The sequence below is a fragment of the Hermetia illucens genome, chromosome 6 (genome assembly GCF_905115235.1).
Source record: "Hermetia illucens chromosome 6, iHerIll2.2.curated.20191125, whole genome shotgun sequence".
NCBI classification, from domain to species: Eukaryota; Metazoa; Arthropoda; class Insecta; order Diptera; family Stratiomyidae; genus Hermetia; species Hermetia illucens.
This window is the reverse complement of record NC_051854.1, coordinates 98,646,500-98,658,485: the sequence shown is the minus strand read 5'-3', so window position 1 is coordinate 98,658,485 and position 11,986 is coordinate 98,646,500.

Here is an 11,986-nt window from a genome sequence, read left to right as displayed (position 1 = left end):
ATGATCAGTTCCCCAATGGGAACATTGGCAATTGATATGGCGTTTGGTCCAGTCCAGCATCAAGTAGATGTGGACTTAGGGTCCCTCATATCCCAAACAAAAACCTTGCTTTGGCCTAGCTTAGGCTCAAACGATTGATGGTTTAAACGTGGATATAATTTGCTCCCTTGTCGTGTTTCTTCGATTAAACAAAGGACCATTTTCCCCCTCTTGCAATTTTCGACCACACTACTCCCAGAGCAAAGGTGAGACAGCGTCTAATGAGTTGCCTCTGCTCTAGACGAAACCGTTAGTTGTCTTTCTGTATACTTGGGTGCTATGCCCCAAACGTAGGGTCCGTAAACCATGAAACGTGAGAGAAAGTTGCTCTGCATTGTGTCCGGCCCAACATCAAATAAATGCAGACTTAGGATCCCTCATACCTCAAACAAAAAAAGATATGATATTGCTTCCATCGTAGAGAAGTTGTAAGAGAGGCCTTTTTAAGGTTTTGTGTAAACACAAAACCTTATTAAAATCGGTTTACTGTCTGTCTGTCTGTCTTTTTTTTTTTTTTTTTTTGTTGCGGAGGTGGAAATCTTCAAAAAGACACTGGTCTGGACACACCAGCGTGTGGGATTTTTACCCACTAAAACCACCCCCGACTCCCTCCCTGACCCGCGGAACCACCATAAGGTATTACATCACGGGGCGGAGTCAGCTCACTCTAGCTTCGTCACCTTTCTTCTATACGCGGCACACGTGACCGTGCTTTTCTCCTTTCCTCTACCCTCGCAATTTATCTTGAATAGATGCGATCATGGAGTTGACCGCATCCCAATTCTCTTGATGTGCTAGCATTTTCGGTACCAGATTTTCTGGTACCAGCACCTCCTCTAGAGTCTCCTCTAGATTCCTCCTTTCTTCCACAAATCCCGGACAGTGGAAGAATACATGCTCTGGGTCCTCTGGGACTCCATTGCAATTTGGACAATCGGGTGAGGTCTCCAATTTAAACCTGTGAAGGTGTTGGAGATATCCTCCGTGTCCCGTGAGAAACTGGGTGAGATTATAATTAATCTCACCGTGTCGTCTCTCCAACCACTCCTTGATGGCAGGAATGAGCCTGTGCGTCCACCGGCCCTTTCCCGAGCGTTCCCACCGCTCTTGCCATCTATTTATGGATCTCTCCCTCTCAGCGTTCTTCGTCTGCGATGAGGAAGAGGTTGGCTTTGCATTATATATATTCGCCATCTCATCTGCCAAGATGTCAATCGGCATCATTCCAGAGATGACGAATGCTGCATCATCTGAGACAGTCCTGAAGGCAGAGCATACCCTCAGGGCTGTCCTCCTGCAGACTGAACTCAGTTTGGTAGCATTCCCTGACATCCACAACGCCTCCCTCCAAACTGGGGTCGCATAGAGCATGATCGAGGTCACCACCCTGGCTATAAGCAAGCTAGAGGTATGCCGTGGCCCTCCCACGTTCGGCATCATCCTCGCCAGGGCCATACTGGCAGTGGATGATTTATCACAAACATACTGTAAGTGTTGCTTATAGCTGAGCTTCCTGTCTATCACCACCCCCAAGTATTTGATGGTCGGCTTGGAAGTGATGATATGATTCCCGATTCCAACACAGGCGTAATTTCTCTTTCGGCGCTTCGTGATGAGGACCGCTTCTGTTTTTTCCTCCGCAAGCGTCAAACCAGAGCTCTCCAACCAGCATTTGACAGCACTGATTGCCTCGCTTGAGTATAACTCAGCATCTTCAAGATGCTTTGCGACAACAACCAGTGCTATGTCGTCAGCGTAACCCACTACTGTGGCTTCCTCCGGAAGGGGAAGATTAAGAACATCGTCGTACATGATGTTCCACAGTAGTGGGCCCAATACGGAGTCCTGCGGGACACCCGCGGAAACAACATACTCCTGGGGTCCGTCGTCAGTGTCATACAAGAGCCTCCTTTCAGTTAAGTAACTATCGACGATAGCAGCGAGATAGGCGGGAATACCAACCTTCGCTAGGGATTTGCGTATTAGATTCCAATTGGCCGAATTGAATGCATTTTTCACGTCCAGGGTTACTACCACGCAATATTTGCTGGTACTACCCTTTCCGTGAATTGCATCTTCGGCCAAGCCAGTAACCAATTTGATGGCATCAATGATTGATCTGGCTTTTCGGAACCCATACTGCCGATCTGAAAGGCCGCCTAGGCCCTCAACGACCGGGAGTAATCAATTATAGATTACCCGCTCTAACATTTTCCCCACCGTGTCCAAAAGACATATGGGTCGATATGACGATGGTTCACCTGGAGGTTTACCAGGCTTAGGCAGAAGTACCAACTTCTGTCGCTTCCAAGCCGCCGGAAATATTCCTTCGGACATGCACGCTTCAAACAGCTCAGCGAACATGTCCGGCCTGGATTTCACGGCAAGCTTAAGGGCCTTATTCGGCACTCCGTCCAGGCCCGGCGCTTTATTGTCTCCTATTCTGCTGCAGATCTCCAGCAGCTCGTCTCTGGTGACTGGAGGAATTGCCGTCACATTCAGAGGTGGTTGGAATATGTCGGTGCTCTCCTTTTGCTGGGGGAATAACCGCTGGATGATTTTCAGCAAGAGGGTGGGACACGTGATCTGCGGAGAGGAGCGACCTCTGAATCGTCCCATCACTATTCTATAAGCACTCCCCCACGGGTTGATGTCCGCTTTTGAGCAGAGCTCCTTAAAGCATTTTATCTTGCTTCGCTGGATGGCGAGCTTGAGGGTTTTGCGGGCTGCCTTATAGGCGCACTCTTTCTGCCCCTGTTCGACTCTACCTACTACCTAGGCTGATCGAAGACCGGTCAGTTCATCATTCCACCAGTAGTTTGGTCTTCTACTGGGGAATGAGCACCTCCTAGGCATAGACGCGTCACATGCTTTGGCGATGCATTGAGCCAGATGGACGGCTCTTTCGGTAGAGGCGCCCGCTATATCAGGTTGATCTAACCACACCTGTATGAAGGTCTGCTCATCCAAAGATTTTGCAGACCAGCCTGAAATCTTTTTCGGTTTCGGGCATGATAGCTCTTTGCCCTGTGGCTCGACACATGTCTCAAAGAAGATTGCCTGGTGATCGCTGTGGGTGTAGCGTTCGCTGACGCACCACGACATACCACGCGCCAGCGCAGGGCTGATAAAGGTCAGGTCTACAACCGACCCTGACCCGCCTTTCTGAAAGGTGTTTACGGCACCTTCGTTAGCCAAAACCATGTCCAGCTGCGCAAAAGCCTCTAATAGACTGCGCCCCTTAGCATTTGATTCTCTGCTACCCCACTCTAGGGCCCAAGCATTGAAATCACCAGCAATCACCTTTGGACTTCGTCCCCTTGCGTCGAGAACAAGATTATCAAGCATTTGCTCGAATTCAGGCAGTGTCAAACTTGGTGGGGCGTAGCAGCTGTATACATATACACCACTTATTTTCGCCCACACAAAGCCACTGGCTGCCTGACTTGCAGTACATTGTATGGTTTGTCGACCACAAGCCCATATCGCCGCTCCACCAGTCGAATCTGTGACCCATACGCCACCGTGGCGGTTTCTGTACGGTTCACTTATGATGGCAACCTCCATCTTAGATTCGAACGTGGTCTGCTCAAGTAAATCCTGAGCGACCCTGCAATGATTGAGGTTTATTTGAATAAACCTCATTTTCTCTTTGCAGTGAGCGCCTTCCTAAATTCCGGACATTTGCCACTTCCGGCAATGTACCGGTTATCCTGTCCCTCTTTGGCTACGCACAATAGGCATTTGGTGTCCCTATTGCACTCTCTGGCAATATGGCCTTTCTCCCCACACATTCTGCATCGATCGGACCGATCAATGCTCCTTCAGAGCAGTGCAAATTTCTCCTTTCGATGTAACTTCATCGAGATCCTTACATTGTATATAGATCTCATGTTTTTGGGCACGCACTGCGGCATTCTCCCCAAGTGAGTTTTTCACTTGAGTGCGAAAGTCATCAGTTTTGCCCACGCTGGATCTTTTCAGCTCGAACATGAGATCCCCTTTCTGGGTTCTTCGGATTCGGTTTACATTTCCGCTCAGATCTTTTAGGTCGGGATCCGCTTTGACCTTTTTGAGTATCTCCGCGTAGGACAGATTGCCCTTACTGGAGATAACAATTACATCTGGACGAGTTCGCACTTTTGCCTTTCGTTCCGCTTTTTTGTTGATAACTTTAGTCCATCCATCGTTTTCGCTGGTCTTGGGCTTCGCAACGCTGGTCGAGTTTCCTAGATTCGCTGTACGGTTTCCTCCTTCTGACCTGTTGGTGTTGGTTTTCAGGATGTCCTGTCCGCCTTTTTTTCTCTTAGGCGCCTGCTGATTATTTACAGGATCCCCCTCTTTTTCACGTACTCGCTTATTTCGCTGGAATTCGATGGTAGTACGGTTAGGCGTCACTTGGGTCGCTTGTGATACTGTTGGCACAGCGGGGTTCGGCGTGTCCTTATTATTCTTTTCCTCCTGTGATCTATTGTAGAGCACTCTAATAGCCCTCACCATATTCTTTATGGCTTGGTGCACGTTGTGCTTGTCCTTGATAAACTCGGACAGCTCAACTATTTTTGCCCCAAGCTGGGTGAAGGGCAATTCCTCCAGATCGGGACTCTGTTCTCTATAAGTCCCGGCAGGGTTACCCCTTTTGCACGGTCCTTCACTTTTGGCGTTTATTGACCTTGCCTGTACCTTGTCCTTCATCGTCGATGGCATTGGTGGAGATCTCAAAGTTGATGAACTTCTTTTGAATGGGTCTCTTCCTTGTTCCTGGAGCACCTCCTGCTGTCGAGCATCTTGAACATATGCGGTGGGTGTTGTCACGGTTTTTATCGTCCAAGGATCTGCCTTCAGTTCATCTTTGTTTGGTCTTGTTATTGGTGTTCTCGGTAAGGTCGTACTTCGCTTGAATACTTCCTTCTCCAGATCCAAATCACTTGTAGCATTATATGCCACGGTGGCCAAGTTGTCCACCACCGAGGCACTGCGGTCGAGGGATATCGACGACCGGGAGCCCGCTTGCCCACTCCCAAAAGCCGACGGTACTGGGGTTCCGAGCTCCTGCACCGTAAGTTTCCTCCTTCTCTCGTCTTCCATGGTGGTTTTATGTTCTGGGTATCCTTCCCATAGCCATTTTGGTCCGCGCACCAGAGATGAGCAAACACTAGCCCATGCACAGTCAGAAAAGAAAAGTGCATGAACACATATTTACACATCAATAGGTATGCCCCTATCCGCCAGCTGGGGTCGCGCCTGATGGGAGATCTGGCCACTCCTCACAGGTCTGTCTGTCTGTCTTTTTTTTTTTTTTTTTTTTTTTTTTTCAAAAAGACACTGGCCTGGACACGCCAGCGTGTGGGATTCTTACCCACTAAAACCACCCCCGACTCCCTCCAAGCCCCGTGGAACCACCGTACGGTATTACATCACAGGGCGGAGTCAGCTCATTTTAGCTTCGTCCCCTTTCGTCTCTACGCGGCGTACGTAACCGCGCTTTTCTGATCTCCTCTGCCTTTCGCAGTTTGCTCTGGATAGATACGACCATAGAATTGATCGCATCCCAGTCTTCCTGACATGTTAGCATTCTTCGCACCAGATTCTCTGGCACGAGCACCTCTCCTAAAGTCTCCTCTAGGCTCTTCCTTTCCTCCACAAACCTTGGACAGTGGAAGAATACATGCTCTGGGTCCTCTGGGACTCCATCGCAGTTTGGACAATGGGGTGAGGTGTCCAGTTTAAACCTGAACAGGTACTGGCGATATCCTCCATGCCCCGTGAGAAACTGAGTAAGATTATATTTAATCTCACCGTGCCGTCTCTCCAACCACTCCTTGATGGCAGGGATGAGCCTGTGTGTCCACCGACCCTTTCCCGAGCGTTCCCAACGCTCTTGCCATCTATTTAACGATCTCTCCCTTTCGGCGTTCTTCGTCTGCGATAAAGGAGAGGTAGACTTCGCATTATATATATTCGTCATCTCGTCTGCCAAGATGTCAATGGGCATCATTCCAGAAATGACGAATGCTGCATCATCTGAGACAGTCCTGAATGCCGAGCACACTCTTAGGGCTGTTCTTCTGTAGACTGAACTCAGTTTGTTACCGTTAAATGTAACCTGCAATGCCTTTCCCCAAACTGGAGCTGCATAGAGCAGGATCTAACTCACTACCCTCGCTATAAGCAACCTGGAAGCATGCCGTGGCCCTCCCACGTTTGGCATCATTCTTGCCAGGACCACACTCGCAGTGGATGCTTTGTCATAGACATACTGCACATGTGCTTTATAGCTAAGCTTCCCATCTATCATCACTCCCAAGTATTTGATCGCAGGCTTAGAAGTGATGATATGATTCCCAATTTGAATACGGGCAAAATTTCTTTTACGGCGCTTGGTGATAAGGACCGCTTCCGTTTTTTCCTCCGCAAGTGTCAGACCAGAACTCTCAAGCCAACCCTTAACAGCACTGATCGCTTCGCATGAGTATAACTCAGCATCTTCGAGATGCTTTGCGACAACAACTAGCGCTATATCATCGGCGTAGCCCACCACCGTAGCTTCCTCCGGAAGGGGAAGATTAAGAACATCGTTGTACATGATATTCCACAGCAGTGGGCCCAGTACGGAGCCCTGTGGGACACCCGCGGAGACAACGTACTCTTGGGGTCCGTCGTCGGTGTCATACCAAAGCCTCCGTTCTTGTAAATAGCTGTTGATAATAGCTGCAAGATAAGCGGGAACACCAATCTTCGCCAGAGATTCCCGTATTAGGTTCCAATTGGCCGAATTGAATGCATTTCTCACATCCAGGGTCACCACTATGCAGTATTTGCTAGTACTGCCCCTTCCGTGGATTGCATTTTCGGCCAAGCCAGTAACCATTTTGATGGCATCAATGGTTGATCTGGCTTTACGGAACCCATACTGCCGATCTGAGAGACCTCCCTGGCTCTCAACAACCGGGAGTAATCTATTATAGATGACTCGCTCTAGCATTTTGCCCACAGTGTCCAAAAGACAAATAGGTCTGTAAGAGGTTGGCTCACCTGGTGGTTTGCCAGCCTTAGGCAGTAGCACCAGCTTCTGTCGTTTCCATGATGTAGGAAATATCCCCTCGGACATGCACGCTTCGAACAACTCAGCGAACATGTCCGGTCTGGATTTCACGGCAAGCTTAAGGGCCTTATTCGGCACGCCATCCAGACCCGGAGCTTTATTATCTCCTATCCTAGTGCAGATCTCCAGCAGCTCGTCACTGGTGACTGGCGGTATTGCCGTGTCGTTCAGAGGTCGCTGGAAGCTGTCTACGCCCTCCTCTTGCTGAGGGAATAACCCCTGGATGATTTCTAACAAGAGTGTAGGACATGTGATCTGCGGGGATGATCGGCCTCTGAATCGCCCCATCACGAATCTATAGGCGCTCCCCCACGGGTTTACGTCTGCTTCTAAACAGAGCTCCTTAAAGCATTCCCTCTTGCTCCGTTGGATGGCTAGCTTGAGGGTTTTGCGGGCTTCCTTATAGGTGCGCTCTTTTTGCCCTTGATCAATTCTGCCTACCGCTCTTTGAGCCGCTCTTCTGGCTCGGTGACAGGCTGATCGAAGGCTGGCCAGTTCAGCATTCCACCAGTAGTTTGGTCTTCTACTGGGGAATGAGCACCTCCTCGGCATGGACGCGTCACACGCTTTGGCGATGCATTGGGCCACATGGACAGCTCGTTCCGTAGAGGCGCCTGCTTTATTAGGTTGGTCTAACCACACCTCCGTAAAGGTCTGCTCATCCAGAGCTTTAGCGGACCAGCCTGACATCTTCCTCGGTTTCGGGCATGATGATCTTATGCCCGGTGACTCCACCCATAGCCCAAAGAAGATTGCCTGGTGATCGCTGTGGGTGTAGTGGTTGCTGACACACCAAGACATACCACGTACCAGTGCAGGGCTGACAAAAGTTAGGTCTACGATTGAGGTAGACCCCCCTTTCTGAAAGGTGTTTACACATCCTTCGTTGGCCAGAACGACATCCAACTGTGCGAAAGTGTCTAACAGACTGCGGCCCCTTGCATTTGTCTCTCTGCTACCCCACTCACGGGCCCAAGCATTGAAGTCGCCAGCTATCACCCTTGGACTACGACCCCTTGCGTCGAGAACAAGGCTGTCAAGCATTTCCTCGAATTCGGGCAGTGTCAGGCTTGGTGGGGCGTAACAGCTGTACACATATACCCCGTTTATTTTCGCCCACACAAAGCCGCTGTATGTCTGATTCCCAGTACATTGGATGGCTTGTCGACCGCATGCCCATATCGCCGCTCCACCAGACGAATCTATAACCCACACGCCACCGTGACGGTTTTTATAGGGTTCGCTAATGATGGCAATTTCCACCTCGGATTCGTAGATGGTCTGCTCGAGTAAATCTTGTGCGACCCTACAATGATTGAGGTTTATTTGAGTAAACCTCATTTTTTCATTGAAGTCAGCGCCTTCCTAAATTCCGGGCATTTAGCACTTCCGGCAATATGCCGGTAATCCCGTCCCTCACTTCCTTCGCATAATAAGCAGACGGCAAACAACCCATCCGATTCGAACCTTCCCGGCCGCCAATAATTTCTGCGCAGCGTCCACTGGCAATCGCAATGTGGCCGTCTGAGTATTGCCATAGGCTTTCCGCAAACTCACAATGGACTCTTCGGCAAGTTCCTCCAACTTGAATTGTTCCATCAAGGCAGTGGAAATTTCTCCTTTGGATGTTACTTCATCGAGATCCTTGCACTGTATATAGACCTCATGTTTTTGGGTCCGTACTGTGACATTCTCCCCAAGTGAGCTCTTAACCTGAGCTCGGAAGCCATCAGTTTTCCCCAAGCTGGTTTTTTTCAGTTCAAACATGAGGTCACCCTTTTGGGTCCTTCGAATCTTGCTGACATTTCCGCCTAGATCTTTTAGGTCGGGGTCAGCTTTGACCTTTTTCAGTATCTCCGCGTAAGACAAACTTCCATTGCTGGAGATTACAATCGCTTCTGGGCGAATCCGCACTTTTGCCTTTTTCTTCGCCTTTTTCCTAACTACTTTGGTCCAACCACCTTTTTCATTCCCCTTGGATTTCGTCGAGTCGATTGCCGGAGCTCGCACTTGGGGGACCTGCCTTCTCTCTTCGGTGCCTTTAGTTCCGTTTTTCGGAGCTGTTTGCATGGCTTTTTTCCTCTTAGGCGCCTGTTGACTTCCCAGAGGATCCACATCTCCTTCCCGCACTCTCTTGTTTGGTGGCAGGCCGATTGCAACACGATTAGGTGTCACTTGGGTCGCTTGTGACACTGTTGGGGCAACAGATTTCGACTTGCCCTTGGAATTTTGTTCCTCCTGCTGCGATTTGTTGTAGAGCACTCTAATTGCTCTGACCATATTTTTTATGGCTTGGTGGACGTTGTGCTTGTCCTTGATGAACTCAGACAGCTCCACTATTTTTGCACCAAGCTGTGTGAAGGGTAATTCCTCTGCTTCAGGGCTCTGCTCTCCATGATGATTCCTACTAAATACTCCTTCACATTTGGCATTCATTGACCTTCCCTCCGTTTTATCTTTTTTGATGTTTGGCATTGGCGGAGATCTCAAAATTGACGAACTTCTTCTGAATGGGTCCTTTTCCTGGTCCTGGAGTACCTCCTGTTGCTGCTCCTTTTGAATATGTGCGGTCGATGTTGTTGCTGTTTTTGTTGTCCAACGATCTGCTTTGACTTCACCCTTCTTCGGTTTTGTTACTGGTGTCCTTGGTAGAGTGGTACTTCGCTTGAACACATCCTTTTCCAAATCTAAAACACTTGTAGCATTAGATGCCACGGTGGCCAAGTTGTCCACCACCGAGGCACTGCGGTCGAGGGATATCGACGGCCGGGAGCCCGCTTGCTCACTCCCAAAAGCCGCCGGTACTGGGGTTCCGAGCCCCTGCACCGTAAGTTTACTCCTTCTCTCGTCTTCCATGGTGGTTTTATGTTCTGGGTATCCTTCCTATAGCCATTTTGGTCCACGCACCAGAGATGAGCAAACAGCCCATACACAGTCAGAAAAGAAAAGTGCATGAACACATATTTACACATCAATAGGTATGCCCCTATCCGCCAGCTGGGGTCGCGCCTGATGGGAGATCTGGCAACTCCTCACAGGTCTGTCTGTCTGTCTGTCTGTCTGTCTGTCTGTCACACCCGATTTATTCGGAAACGGCTGGACCGATTGTCACAAAAATTGGTGAGAGTATGTAATCTGGTGATCCCTTTACATGCAGTAAATGGCGCCATCTTGTGTTAAGTTTAAGGGGGGGCTCCCCATACATGAATGGAGGGTGCAATTTTTTTTTTTCACAGAATGTAGCCATGTGGGGTATCAAATGAAAGGTCTCAATTAGTACTTTTCGAAACTGGTGCAATATTTGATATTAGGTGAAACATGGAGGAGTGAGCGCTCAAAATATGACCCCCAAAAAGTGTAACAGGTCTCGTTTTCAGAACCTATCCAACCGAAAAATCTGAAAAAAATCACAGTGGCGCATCTCTACGAAATCGAGGCCTCAAAATATATCCGGTTCCGACATCTACACAAATAAAGTTAATAATAGTATATTTCCACATTTTAGAAATTTACCCGGCACCCCCGTTATGTTCATCCCAGAAGTACAAAATTCGGCATGCGTGTAATGAAGAACATAATGTACAATTTGGCCAAGTTTGAAGAAAATCCAATTATTATTAACAAAGTTATAGGAGGTGAAACTGTACAATTTTATGTGAATTTCATGCACTCTACAACCTCATGACGTCATCATCAGATATCAATTCGTCAATACCACAACGAAATAAGTTCTTATGAATTGGGTCGCAGAGAATTATTTTGTTTTAGTTTTTTTAGTTATTTGCCAGCCAGACATGTGTGCATGTAGGTATATAATATATGCGTGCTACTGAACTTGCGGTAGTGCCAAATAGATATAAGAAGTAAATCGGAAATATGGGTATTATCAATTTATATACGTGCATATATGTGTACAGTATTTGGAAATAGGCAGTTTGTTTGTTTAGGGTGAGCGTAATATCTATGGCTGCAATATATACGTATGTCTCGTAGTTTGGAAAAATATGAAGGATTATGTTGGATTTGTAGCTACATATATACGGACAGAAAAATGTGCGTTGAAGTTTCTTCCATAAGATGAACACAAAACCTTTATACCCGAAGCGGGAGCTTCCGGTATTCCGACTTGTTTGGTTTTCGTTTTCTTTTCTTGTTTTGTACTCATTGGATTCCCACGAGTATGGAGGTTAAGAGGTCCGCCGTGCCATAGCCCCCCGTAGCACAGTAAGGTCTAACTTACTCACCGAGACCACCAGGTATCAGTGAGGCTCCGTTCGAATACAGTCAGTTACCCCTGACTGCAAACTATCCAATGGGCACGGTTCGCATGACACCCTGGATTGGGGGAGGTGTTTTTCAATTCCCCAGTCTAGAGAGAGAGTCTAAGGGTCACCTCGTACAGGGTGTGGTTATCACCACTCACTAACGGTCTTGGTAGACGAGAGGCTTGGCCCCTGAAAAGGCACACAGCGTCCCAGAAGAGAGACAGCTCATCCTTAGAGAGAGATAGGTTGGCCTCAGGGAGCTATGTTCCGCATCAGTCTATCCTGCAGTGCACTGTTTGACCCCCAGCAGGCACGTTACAGGTCTTTTCATCGAGAAGTTGCCAGAAGGCATCTTTCTCGCCATCAGGTCGACCTATCTGTGATGCGTACGCGGTGAAGAAATGAATAGAGCCCTATTTCTCGACAGGACCCTCATTTTCTTGGTCGACCTATCGCGGGACCTGTCACCAAGAGAGATCAGGTGGGATTCATCATAGTGAAATAACTCCAACTATATTTTATTTATCTCTTTCCCTGATTTCAGTATTTTCTCCTCGTTTTGTGTCCTCCTTTTATT